We start from the raw sequence: 14,092 nt of genomic DNA on the forward strand, positions 1-14,092 counted from the left end.
TTTTTTGTAAGAATCGTTTTTAAATTAAATTTAGGATTCTATTTAATATTTTAACACTGAAATGTCATTTTATGTACTGCTTTTGAACCTGAAAAGTGTGCCCAGTTTTTGTACCAATATCTTAATATTCACCATAAATATGTGGCTCTGCTAATAGATATATTTTAATCTTAACATTTTGAAAAGCATGTGAAGTAATTCACAAATAAATTACATAGTAGTTATGTTTTTGCCTCAAATATTTTTAGTGGTACATCAGACCTCCCATCACATTGACCCCGTGAAACTGGAAACATGTATTAGATATTATCTGTGTTGCCTGATGTGAATTTTTTGCTGATATTTTGCAATACTAATACAGTGGACTCGAACTTGGATAATTCGAATTACTTAGTAATTTGAACAGAAATGTATTCCCCTTGAAATCATCTTTAATGATACATGTTTTTGATAATTCGAATTTTGGATAATTCATTTTTTTTTGTGTCCCTGTGGAGTTTTAATTAAAATGAGTCCACTGTGATAATACAGGGTGATATTATCCTTTTTCACTACACTTGTCCATTTACATACATGCCATGAAGACTTTACTACTGTGCTTTGTGTGCATTTGCTACAGTTATTTGTGAAACACTATGTCTGCCAAATGAAAACTTTTTGGACATTTTTGAAAATGGAGAGTTGGCTACACTGTGTGGATGGACGACGACTGAAACAGCTTTGTGGCCTTGACTATCAGTAGCCATGGAGTGCTGGCCCATTCAATGGCCTGCCAGATCCTCCAACCTAACTGCCCCAGACTACTTCCTTTGGGGACACTTGAAGGATAAGGTGTTTGCAACCAGAATGGGAAGTGTGCAAGAGCTGAAGGAACACATGAGGGAGGAAATTGAGCGCATAACCCCAGATGTCCTTGATCGTGTCATGCAAAGTGTCCGTAATCGTCTTGTGCAGTGCATTGCTAAACAAGGTGGTCATTTGGCAGACATAGTGTTTCACAAATAACTGTAGCAAATGCACACAAAGCACGGTAGTAAAGTGTACGTAGCATGTATGGAAATGGACAGATGTTGTGAAAAGGATGATATAAAATTTTTGAAGTTTCATTAACTCTAGGGCTGAGTTATATTATTTTCAAACTGGGTAATCGAAAATGCTCCACTCTGTACAATAGAACCTGAATTTTACATTTTTCAGGGGACCAAGATGAAAGAACATAAAATGCAGGAAAAGTTTATAGCATTTTGCTGTATTTCAACCATGAAGATTGAATATATAAAATTGGTAAAGTGCTCCCCTGTGCATAGCACCACGCCATGAAGGCGTATAGGGGGTGTGGGGGTAACGCCCCACACTTTCTTGATCCGGTCGTGAGTGGGGGTGATGTGATCAGCATCACGCCATATATAAAATTGGGGGAAATATAAAATCTGGAAACATAAATTCAGGGTTCCATGTAATTGCTCTATAATGATATCTCACTTGCAATCTACACATGCTTTTAAACACAATTCTAATAAAAATACTTGGTGTTACAATGAAATGAGCATTTTAAATTTGACAAACGAGATTCCTGTTTTAAAGAAATGAACATTAGAAATACAATAATTGCAAACTTACACATTTCCATTTGTGAAACAGTCACAGGGACATTTGTCTTCAGTGTTATGTCTGGCAGGTAACTGGTCACTTAGTCGACATCCACACTGAAACAGGTTGAATGAAAACAATTAACGACAGATTCCAACCAATCCCTCATACATTTACTTTTTTAAAAGTATGACATGGGGATTATTCATAAAAAATTTGAGAACATAAAGAAATATGTGAAGAAAGTAAAAGAATGGATGAATGAAAAGAAAATCGTGATCGTGAAAGCAAAGAGAAGAAGATGGTAATAATGAAGCAAGAAGAATATGAGAAGAAAATAAGACTGTGTTTCATTAAAAATGATTTTGAAGGAGTAAAAGTTGACCCACTAATATAATAAGACTAATACATGAAACCTTAGATACCATTTGGATAATTAATGAGGAAGAGAAAAAGAGGCTAAAAATGAAAAAAAGTGTCCATCCCAGTAGCACTTGGACTTCCAAAAATACACAAAGAGAATGAAAAGGTTCTCTCGGGCTATCGACCACACGCCGACAGAAATCTAATACACATCCACCTGGAAATATGTATGTCCAAAACTCACCTGGTCGATAGCCTGAGAGAACCTTTTCATCATTCGTCGCCAGGAAAGCTTCAAGACTTACACAAAGAGAATATTCCAATGAGACCCATTGTGCCAATGTACAACCATCCAACATACAAATTAACCAAAAAGTGTGTGAGAACAATAACAGACCTCGGGAAGAAAACAGAATTTGCAATAGAGAATTTGGGAGAAGTAACCAATATTTTGAAAACAATAGAATGGGATGAAAATTTTGATCTACTAAGTTTTGACATAAAAAGAATTGTACCCCAGTGTTCCAAAAGAAATTGCTTTGGATTCCCTTGGAAAATGGTTGCGTGAAGCAAAGGTGGAAGAACTAACAATATGGAACATAATAAGATGAGCAGATGTGTGCATAAGTCATTGTCAGAGCTAGGAATTTTAGGTGCAAAATTTTGCCAATAAAGGTGCAAAAAAAGTGCCATTTTTTGTACAAAAAAGGTGCTAATTTTCAGATGTAAAATTATTCTGAGCAGTGAATACATATATGATTCAACTTGTCTGGATAAACACATAGAGTATTCTCTGGTTTTAAATTGTTTAATACAACTAAGCAAAGAAAATTCTCTGATACATAGAAAGCGACATAAAGGAAAACACGCTTCTTCTTACTTGCTTACAATTAGTCATCTAGAAAACTGTTAAAATATATTACATTCAAAATTTCTATGTTCTTCTGAGTGAGGGTACATCTGCGCTCACTAAGCAGATACTTGTAAGTTGAAAAAGAACGTTCAACGTCAACAGAGACAAGTGGTGCGTATTTTGTTTTCAACCAGTAATCCACATCCTTGTTGGTTGCGACTTCTTGAACATCAGGGTTTTTGGCTAAACTTTGTTCTAACTTCTCTTTCCCGACCCCTTGCAGCTCTCGTTGCACATCCATCAAAACAGCCCACTGTGCTTCCTTTTCAGGACACTGCCCCTCCAGTTTTGTGATTGCAGTAGTAAGGAAAGAGAAGCCATGTACAATATAGAGTTCATCTTGCAATCTGTTTAAGTGCGGTTTTCTGGCTTTTTCTACAGCTGAGGAATCATTAGGCAAAGCATCTAAAAATTGTATGGAAATGATTGCAAACAAACACTGCGGCTTTTAACCATGTACCCCATCTAGTGAGGATGGGAGAGGGTGATGGTGGTGGAAGTTTCGTAATTTCTACGTACTTCTGTATTCTAGAAGGAGCCTTTTTCAGTATTTTCTTAATGCTAGAAACAAATTCGTTCACATATGTATATTTATCTTTAAGAGCTTTACAAACTCGATGCAAAGCATGAACAATGCAGGTCACATGTGTTAAGTTAGGATACATATTCTTCAGATTAGAAAATGCAGCTAACATGTAAGATGCTTGATCTGTAAGAACTAACCACACTTTATCATATTTTACGCCCTCAGGCCACAATACAAAACATGCATTTATTTATTAATGCCTTGTTTTAAATGGCGGAGTTAAGGCCGTACAAAGCCTTTTCTTCCACTCAACCATACATTTAAAATTATACATTATCAGGGTTGCTACGCGACTGGAAAACCTGGAAAACAGGGAAAAGTCAGGGAATTTGGTTGGTCAGGGAAAAGTCAGGGAATAGTCATGGAATTTTGCATATTTTCTGGAATTTACGTGCATTTTGGAGTTGCAGGAGAACCAGTTACAAAATGAATGAACTGTTCATTTCCACTTCCGAATTCGGTTCTTGTGATTCCAGTCCCCCCAAAAGATTCAGTTCAGAAACTTGTTTCTCTCGTCATTATGACTTCTATTCTGTTACGTACAAAATTATGGTTCCTTCGTATTTCAATTCTATATTTATTCACTCTTGGATCCGTTCATTTTGTGACTCGTTTTTGTGAACCTGTTCAAGACCGGAATTTGGAGAGGCGTGAGATTTTTCCTTAGAGAACAAGCTACTCAAGACGAAACCTACGCACCAGCCATCCTCAGAATTTCTTGCGGAAAAAATGTTCCTTTAGCTTTGTGTGTGGTGAGGAAATTTTCTTTCTTCAAGAACACACCTGTTCGGACAGTTCATTGGTTTTGGATCTGCAATAAAGCTTGAAGAGCTGGATGGGTGTGGATGCCGAGTAAAAACAAAGGGACTTGCTACTTCGTTCCCCCCGTGAACCCGTTCTGTGAATTTGAGTCCTTCATTTGCGACCCGTTCAGAAGCAACCTGATCAACTAGTTCATTTGCTCGTTGTCGTAGTTTTTACATTGCAGAGATGTGTTACACCCGAGAAATTAGTGATTTTATGCAGTATCAGTGACGTCATTATTCGAATATGCACGTGTTTTGTGCATGTAGAACGAATTATTTTTTAAAACCTGGTGCAAAATAGAGGAATTAAACGTAAGCTGGTCACACATCGTGGTTAGGTTAGGAATGTTGGTTTCATGCCGGTAGTAATTTTACGTATTGTTTGCGTGTAGAATGAAATTATGCTGAAAAGTGGTGAAAATGAACCCAAGTTCCTTTTGTTTTATTACGATTTCATCATGCTACAAATGCAACTTTTACATGGTTTGATTTCGATTTATGTCTGTTAACACATACTGCAGAGTTTTAGCGATTACTTAAGATTTTGTGAATATATGCTTTTGTGGTTATGTTAGGAATGTCAGGTTTGGTTGTCTTAGAATTAAAATAAAGACCCTGAATGCACTCTACTAAGGTTCCGATTTATTTCTACATTCATTCCCACTAGTTTACGATACTTACTGTCGCTTGTGAACCGGAGAATACCTTGTCCGTGGGAAGCGTGTATGATTGAGTAAGGTCATTTTGAAGTTTTTTTTCAACATAAATAACTTTTTTCGAATCCAAATAGTTCTCATTATTTTAAGGAAGGTTCAAATTTCGTGTCACAATGATTGCCAAAATTCTATGATAATTAGTCTTCCTGCTAGGAAAATTTGAAAAAAAAATCATAAAACATTCGGAACTGTTACCTTTTAAAAGACAGATTTCGATGTTTTCCGTAATATAAAATTGGTTCCAGCATGTGGAAAACTCAAATAATGGAGATATTTGATTCCAAAGTGTGGCCCGCGTATATATTTTTTTAGGTGTATGGTTGGTCACCGGCCCCATTCAAGTTCTGAATTTCCGTAATATGTACTATTTTCAATAAATTAAAAAATATAATCATTAAACTTATTGCATATTTTCTAAAGGTACATAACCTAATTTTCTGTTGTTTCTCATTTGTATTGATATAGGCTAATTGAGGTTGTATACAGGTTACATTGTAAAGCTTTGATATATGCCACGTTTTTTTTATTGATTTTTTACACCACCTTAATTGTAATGACTTCGTGAAAATGGGGAAGCACAATAGTTATTTATTTTTTAATTGAATAGCATTATATTATTCACTTGGTAAATTTTCAGCTAATAACTGTGTATATTCATATTCATAATAATTAACATGCCTGCATATTTAATTGAAAAACTTGAGGTTCAAAAGCAAAAATCATGACGACAAACATGTCTGGAAAAATTTTATTTCTGGTCTGGAAAACCTGGAAAAGTCAGGGAATTCCATAATCAAAAAATCGTAGCTACCCTGATTATTATATTATACACAAAGTACACTACGTCATTTCATATAGGTCCACACACACACATTATACTCATACACACAAGTCTTAAAGCCCTGAATATAACACACAAAATACAAAATATATAACACACAAAAAACTAAATATGGAATGAAAGAATGCAAAATTTAAAATTGTATTTAAGTAACTGCAAGGTATTTTAAGAATTCGTTCACTTGCACATGCTTTTTAGTCTGCTTGACAGGAGAAGATCTAACGACTACTCTGAAGAGAGTGGCGAACACGTCTGCTAAAGGAACCGACGGAGCTTACTGCTCTAGTGCTTTCTGGCAACTGATTCCATAGTCTTACAGCCGATACGGAGAAAGAGTTGGAGAAGAAGTTTGATCTGTGGACGGGGATAGAGAGAACTGAGGAGCTGCGTGATCTGGTGTCGCGATCGTGAAATTCGTGAAGAAATTGGAAGCGAGAGAGGAGATAGGAAGGTGACTTGAGGTTGAGAACTTTGTAAAGTAAAATCAGAGTGTGCAGCGTTCGTCTTTCTTGCATACGTAGCCACCCCAATTTGAGAAAATAAGGTGATAGGTGGTCCCAATATTTTAAATTAAAAATGTATCGTACGCAGGCATTTTGAACACTCTGCAGACGTCTAGCTGACTCACCTGTTAAGCCGGAATACGCTACGTCACAATAATCTAAATGGCATAAAACTAGGGACTGACATAGTTTGACCTTGATAGAGGTGGGGAGGAACTTGCCCATACGTCTTACAGAATACAGAGATGCGAAAGCTTTTCTACATGCCGAACTCGTGTGATGTGACCATGATAAATTTCCGTCTAATACAATTCCCAAATCTTTAACAGTTTGGTTAAATGGAATGTGAGTCGAATCTACAAGAATGGAAGGCAGAATGTTAAGATCTACGTAACGTTTCAGTTTATCGGAAGCAATCAAAATTGCTTGTGTTTTATTAGGGTTAATATACATGCCATTGTCTAGCGACCAGTTAACAATTCTCTCTATATCTTCATTAACCTTGGAAATACCATCGCTTAACATTGCTGGGGGTGCAGAATAGTACAACTGGAGGTCATCGGCATACAGGTGATAACGGCAGTGTTTCAAGATATTTGGCAGGTCATTAATGTATAAAGAAAATAATAAAGGGCCGAGTACACTTCCTTGCGGAACGCCACAAGTAATCTCAGATAGCGCCGAGCACTTGCCATCATAAACCACCCTTTGTTTACGTCCAGTTAAGTAGGATTTGACCCAGTCCGTTGCAGAGGTGGTGAAATTAAAAAATGATTTTAGCTTGGAAATGAGAATATCATGGTCGAGTGACTGGAAAGCTTTCGTGTAGTCCAATAAAACTAAAACTGTCGCCTGTTTGCAGTCCATAGCTTGTCTGACGTCATCGGTTATGTGAGTCATGGCGGTGCTAGTGCCGTGATTAGGTCTAAATCCCGACTGAAACGGAGCCAGAACTTCATTTGTATGTCGGCTGATTTGGTCGTGAGCAATGTATTCTAATGCTTTGGATAGCGCGGGAAGAATACTGATAGGTCGGAAGTTGTCAACGGAAGTGGCGGGGTCAGTCTTGGCGAGAGGAAGAACGTGTGCTATTTTCCACTTATCTGGAAAAATACCAGAGCGCAGAGAAAGATTAAAAATGTCGGTGATGTATGGCAATACATGAGGTAAAATCAGCTTTATTAGTCGCAATGGGAGGTTGTCGGCTCCTTCAGAACCAGATTTGATCCGACCGATTGCAGTTGCAACTTGGAACTCATAGACTGGGTTAAAATTAAACTCTATCATTTCTGTTTTGTGGTTTGCTATAGCTCTAATAGTAACATTTTTAGCATCGTTATTCATTGAATTAGAGAGAGAGAAATGTGTATTTAATTCATCAAGGGACGAAACACGAGCAGGATCTACGTTACGTTTCTCTCCTAGCCCTAAATTTCTTAAGTTATTCCACAACATTCGGGGGTTGCCTTGCATATTTAATAATTCGTAAGAAAGCCCCCTCTTTGCGTTGCGCACGGCCTGATTACATTGATTTCTCAACACGCGGTAGTTATTAAAACTATTTAAAGTATTTGGAGATTTGAGGCGCTTGTCAGATTTAAACCTGCGGTGAGCCGAATCGCGCTCCGCCATAAGTGCGAGAATGCTGTCGGTCATCCAGGGGGAAGCAGGCCGCGTGACGCGTTTTTTCTTTACTGGAGCATGTTTGTCGAAAAGGTGTAAGATTAGACTATTTAATTCATTAAGCTTATCGTTAATATTAGTGAAGCTGTTTATTGAATTCCATGGGGTTCTTGTAGCATCTTCGTTTAGTGAAGCGGGGTTAATTTTCTTTAAATCGCGGTATTCAATTATGTTTGGCTTGGATTTCGGAACATTGAGCGAGTAAGCAACGTAAATAAGATCGTGGAACGAGAGACCGCAGGCGCTCGTTTGTCCATGTTTAGTGATTCGAGAGCAGTCTCCTGTTAAGATTACGTCTAGCCAAGAATGCGAGGTAGCCGTGTGGAAGGTAGGATCGAGCTTCAAAATATTTAGATTGTAAGAAGAGATAGCAGCGCGGAATTTATTTACTTCAGGTTTGTCAGTTTCTAAATGAAAGTTCAGATCGCCCAGTAATAATACATGCGAGTACATGGGAATGAGTTTAGCCAGTTCCTCTTCACAATTTACAAAGCACGTTCCAGGTGGACGGTACGCAACAGCTAGCAGTAGCTTCTGTTTATTGATGGTAAGTTCCAGGAAAATATATTCTGTCATTCGTGCGTAGTTACCGTCAGATTTAGCCACAACCACCGCAGTAATATCTTCCCTTATCAGTGCCATCACCCCGCCACCTCGTTTCCCCAACCTGTCGTTTCGGAAGACGTTGTAGCCTCGCAAGGAGACCATGCTGGAGGGTGTGAGGGGATTAAGCCAAGTCTCCGATACAAGAATGCAGTGGAGATTCAGGGGGGAGAAAATAGCTTTGAAGCTATCGAGGTGCGCTTCGATGCTCTGTGCATTCATGTGTGACACCAACAGTGAGTTCGGACAAGTCTTCAGTTCATTTCCGAGAATTTCGGCTGTGCTGACCGCGGGGGGCGGAGTGCCAGGGCAATTAGCAGAGCGACGACCCTCTTCAGAATTTCGTCCACTGTCACCGAGATGCGTTGTTGCCAGATTAGCCATTTTTAGAATTGAGGTTTAACGAACAGAAACAAGATGGGAGAAGAAACATTAGCATACCAAAATTAAATTTAGAATTATTACTTACCCTGTCAAGCAGAATAGCATGGAGGAAAGCATCAGGGAATGACACACACACACGCACATTAAAAAACGATAACATAAACAAGAACCCGGACAAAAAACTCACACTAAACACACATGATTTGAACACATCACACACACAATTATTCATACACAGCGTATCATAACGACAAAAGTCAGATATGCTCTTCATTACACTTCACACTCAGTTCGCGTTGCACCCCATCTCAAGGGAGAACGTCAAGATCCTCGGGGGAAGATATAAGGTAGCGACGAATCTTTGCATTACACTTGCATTTTCTGTTTTGCCAAAAAAAATAAGTTTTTAAAAGCATGGGTTTCACTTGATGTCCATTGAGAGGTGCTACTAAAATGTTCAAAACGTACCTGTTTTGCCTATCTGTGGCTTCATCTAGTTTGAAATAGACTGCATGGTCAGCTACTACTTGCCTGATCTGCGAGATTTTAGCTTTATAAAGAGGTTGAAGGTAAGATTTCCTTAAGGTGCTCTCATCTGGAACTGACTTCCCAGTGTATTTTTGCAAATATGATTTCATGACAGGATTGTTAAGTTTCGAAAGAGGTATTCCACATGCTATAAATGTCCTTGCTGTCTCACTGAAAAATTAATTTGTATTTCTGGAACTCTTAAGATGCAAGCGCCTCACCAATAAATTGCTGTCGCTTCCCACCTTTACCATCTCATAGTTCTTTATTCCTGACGTGCTTCCCACTTTGTAGATGCTGCACAACCCGACTGCGTTGGTGTTTGTCATCAACAGCAATAGAAATGTCACACACATCACACCTCAGAACAGATCCATCACTCTGAATGCCATCACCGCTTAACTGTTTAACAATGTCCTGCAGTTTCCCAACATTTACTTTATGTTTTGGCATGGTGAACAAGCAAATCCGATGCATTGATCAGTTGATCACAGACTGCACTTACCTTGCTCGCTGAGACGGGAGAAGGAAATGAAAACAAAACAGCTTTCCTACAACAATTCGTAAACAATACAGCATAGGACAAAAAGAGCACAACTTCTAGCAATTGTAACACGTCATTGTTGGCACTGTTTAAAGTCGTGCGATTACTACATTAACGTCCAAGAACTGAAGCAAGCCGATTCATTGTTGTGCGGTAAACAAGAATCGCGTGCCAAGAAGCTGTGCCTCGAATGTGGGTGAGGTTAAACAGCGTGCAAGTTGTATTTGAAAAAATGATAAAGATGCGAAAAGGTGCAAAAGGTTCTGAGATTGTGAAAAGGTGGAAAAGGTTCTGAGATTGTGAAAATGGTGCAAAAAGGTGCAACCGAAACACCATGAGTAGAGTTCAATACGTGCTTATTTTGGAGATGAGTCACTTTTTTGCCCATTTTCACACAAAAAAATTTAAGGTGCATCACCTAAAATTCCTAGCTCTGGTCATTGTGTATTTTGTTTTGGAGGAGAAGTATTTAAACAGAAGGAAGGATTATCTATCTGAACCCCTTATCATGTTTGTTAGCCAATATATGTATACATTGGATAGAGAAGAGACCAATGGAAACCTTGAAAAATGAGGTGATACTGTTCAAGAGATATGTGGATGATCTGATCTTCATAGCAAAAAGCAAAGAAACAACAGAAGAAATCTTTAGATTATTGAATGGTCATGATAGAATAAAGTATACGAAAGAAGAAATGGACAATGGGAAAATTAACTACCTGGATATATCCATTGAAATGAAAGGGAAAGGAATTAAAACCAGGGTGTATCATAAAAAGTTAGCGGGCAGACAATATATCCACAAGGAATCTGCACATGAAAGGAGAATCAAAGACAACATTTGAGAGAATTTTGTATGGAGAGCAATGAGATTATGCAACAACAAAGCAAGCTATGACAGAGAAATGAAATGGATAATGGAGGCAGCACAGGAAAATGGATACAAACCAGGGGATATAATTAACATCATAAGAAGAACAGAGAAGAAAATGAGAAAGAGACAAACAATAAAGAAAAAGAAGAAGAGGATAAGAATGCACAGGAAGAGAAGAAGTATGTGAGTGTGCTATTCAGATGAAAGATGGAAAAAAAGATAAGAAACATCTATGCAAAGTATGGACTAAGAGCAGCTTTCAAGACACCAAAGAGCATTGAGAAATGGTTTAATAAATACAAATATTAAGCAAGTCTCAATATTCTATGATAAAGACTGAGACTAAATAAGCTTGTGCCGTGCAAGTTCAAAATAGAGGCTCAAATTCTTAAGAAGATGACATGAAGTGCATACCCCCCTCGAACTGCTATCGGTAGCGCCGGCAGCGATGACATTGGACTGCGGTAAAATCAGATTATAATCAATTATTATCAGATTATTATCAATGTTCACTTTCGCGAAACAACTCACTCATGTAAAACCACTTTTTGACAGAATCACCTTCCTATTGGCTCCCCCCTTCCCCTTTTTATTCCACATACCCCCCATTACCCATGGCTACCCTCATATAACAGAAATATGCCTTAACCTCTTGTTCTAACAATCACATCCCATCACACTATTCTCACACATGAAATTAACCCTTAGAGACCAGAGCAAGATGAACTTTCCCTGCCTGAGAGAAATATTATCATTAACATATTTGTACATACATTATACACTAAACAATGTTTGGGTATGAATTGCAAATCCCAAGTCTGAAATATTGATTTATTGACAACAAATTATTTACGCAAGAACATGAACAAGCTCATGTCTGACATTTAGTATCCTTTGCATATACCATGTACCAAATGCACAATAATAACTTCCCTTAAATTAAAGTAAATGTCCGGTGTAATGGTATTATACTACTCGGGAATGTATGAATCTATAACACTCATCAAAATGTTTTGCCTTAAGGACATACGCCAATATGCGTGGGTATTACAAGCATGAAGTTAGACAAAGACTTCGGTTCCAAAGAATATGGTCACCTTACACTGACTTTGTCACCAACAAATTGTGGTGTGTAAGCAAAATGAACTTGACAGAATGGGTTTTAATTCACCCGATCAAAGTTTATATGTACACTCCAATGTGCAACAAAATACCTTGGTCCCTTTATACTGGACCACCGAACACAAATTGATAAATTAAATCAATCTCAGATTGAGACATATTCCGTTCTTTACCCTTGATTGAAATCTACCACAACTTTTTTTAATATGGCTACTCAGCATGCCAAGATTCCCGCCAAATCCATCACAAGATATACACACGAATTATGGCCATAATTTCACACACGGATGCTAGCATATTCAAAATTAAGGATGAAACTTTGTATGGTTCATGTTCCTTCACGTTCGTCTGATTATGATGCAAGAATTAACTGAAGATGTGTACTTACAGATCAGCTGACATTGGGCAGAAAATTCTCACAACTTTAACTTATAATATCCATTTCCACACACAATGGAGAAAAAATGTTCTTTGGAATTTATGGTGAACGGTCCTTGATGAACAAATTAAACTAAATGGATCCACTTATCAGTTCATAATAAACCCGATTTCCATTGATACTCCTCGCTTGTTCCTTGACGACCGCCATACCTTCACTTTTATCCCGGACCGAGTCCCCGAACCGTTCTGCTGATCCGATTCCTGAAACCCGATTCCATCCATGTCAGTTCCACGGCTTTCTGCACAGTCAACAGGTTCTGTGATCTGTTCTTGGAACTTCTTGGAACCAGTTCCTTTTTAACATTTGCATTCTTCCGGTTTTGACTAATCTTTCCCATTTCTTGCAAATTCACAATGTACTAATTGCAATAACGTTTCAAACATACATTATCTCATTTGGAAAATAGTATCATTCGTTGTATTTACATTACAATCGTATATTTATATCACTAAATACAATCATTTGGAACAATTTTCAATTAGAGTACAGTGAGGACATCTATTATGAAATCTTTGTATTAACCATCAGTTCGATAAGCTGTTTGGCATCCAGCTGCCATGTATGAGCAATTACAATCGGCCTTATGTCACATTTCAAAGCCGGACCAAATATATTACTTCACCTAACAGCCGCCTATGACAGTTATCGTCATACAAGGGAGAGAAGGAAAGTGATGAATTGGCAATGGCAGGCGTATATGAAGTAGAATGTGGTGGATGTACAAGCAAGTACATAGGGAGAAGCATCAACGAAAGAATTAAAGAACATGGGAGAGACATTAAAGAGGAAGATCCAAGAGCAGCATTGAGTGAGCATATGTTGACAAATGGGCACAGGATTAAGTAAAAATGAAGGAGAAGAGGGAAAATGAAATCGAGAGGAAATTGGCAGAAACAAAGCACATATGTATAAACAGGGGAGAAAATTAACAAAAACGAAGGGGAAATTGGAATAAAATGGGTAGAACTAATAAAAAAGGATGTGTAAAGCAAGTTGGTTAAGTTTCCAGAGCCACCTTCAATTTTCTACACAAATATGGAAGATTTTACCTTACCCAATGAGTTCAAGGAGAAAGGGATGGCCAGTGGCACCAGAAGGAGGAGGGGAGGGAAGACAAGAAGAGTAGGTTACAGGATGGAGGGGAGGGGAAGAATCAGCCAGCTATGACACCTGCAAGGTGGAAAAACCAGTTTACCTAGGAGGAAAGAAGAACACACATTAATTCCTTAGAAGTGTAGAGTGACTAGCCATGTGAGGTTGTGTTGTTGTATGTGTAGCTTGAAAAAGGTCTGGGAAACCAGAATGAAATGTCGCAGATAAAATCAAATAGAAACCACTAAAAATAACTGTTAGATTATTTGCAGATATTTATATATAGATATTTTGGATCATTAAAATAATCAGTAATTTTACTGATTAAACTGCCCCATCCCTAATATATATATAAATATTCTGAACTACTGTGAATTGTTACAATTTTGAGGTAAAAGTATTGGTGGGAATCAGTAAGATTATGGGCAGTGGTATTGTCATCATTTCCAAGTACAAGGGTCGTTCAAGGTTGACCGGGATTTTCTTACGTAAAAAATCGATG

General features: G+C 37.9%; 1 protein-coding gene across 2 annotated transcripts in view; it reads left to right on the top strand.

Annotated features, from left to right (window-relative positions):
- The window catches only part of ebo (exportin ellipsoid body open), a 151,872-nt gene that overhangs the window by 113,541 nt on the left and 24,239 nt on the right, over nucleotides 1-14,092 (top strand). The gene's annotated exons all lie outside the window — the stretch shown is intronic.

The sequence above is a fragment of the Lepisma saccharinum genome, chromosome 15 (assembly GCF_977018435.1).
Source record: "Lepisma saccharinum chromosome 15, izLepSacc3.1, whole genome shotgun sequence".
In the NCBI taxonomy this organism is placed as follows: Eukaryota; Metazoa; Arthropoda; class Insecta; order Zygentoma; family Lepismatidae; genus Lepisma; species Lepisma saccharinum.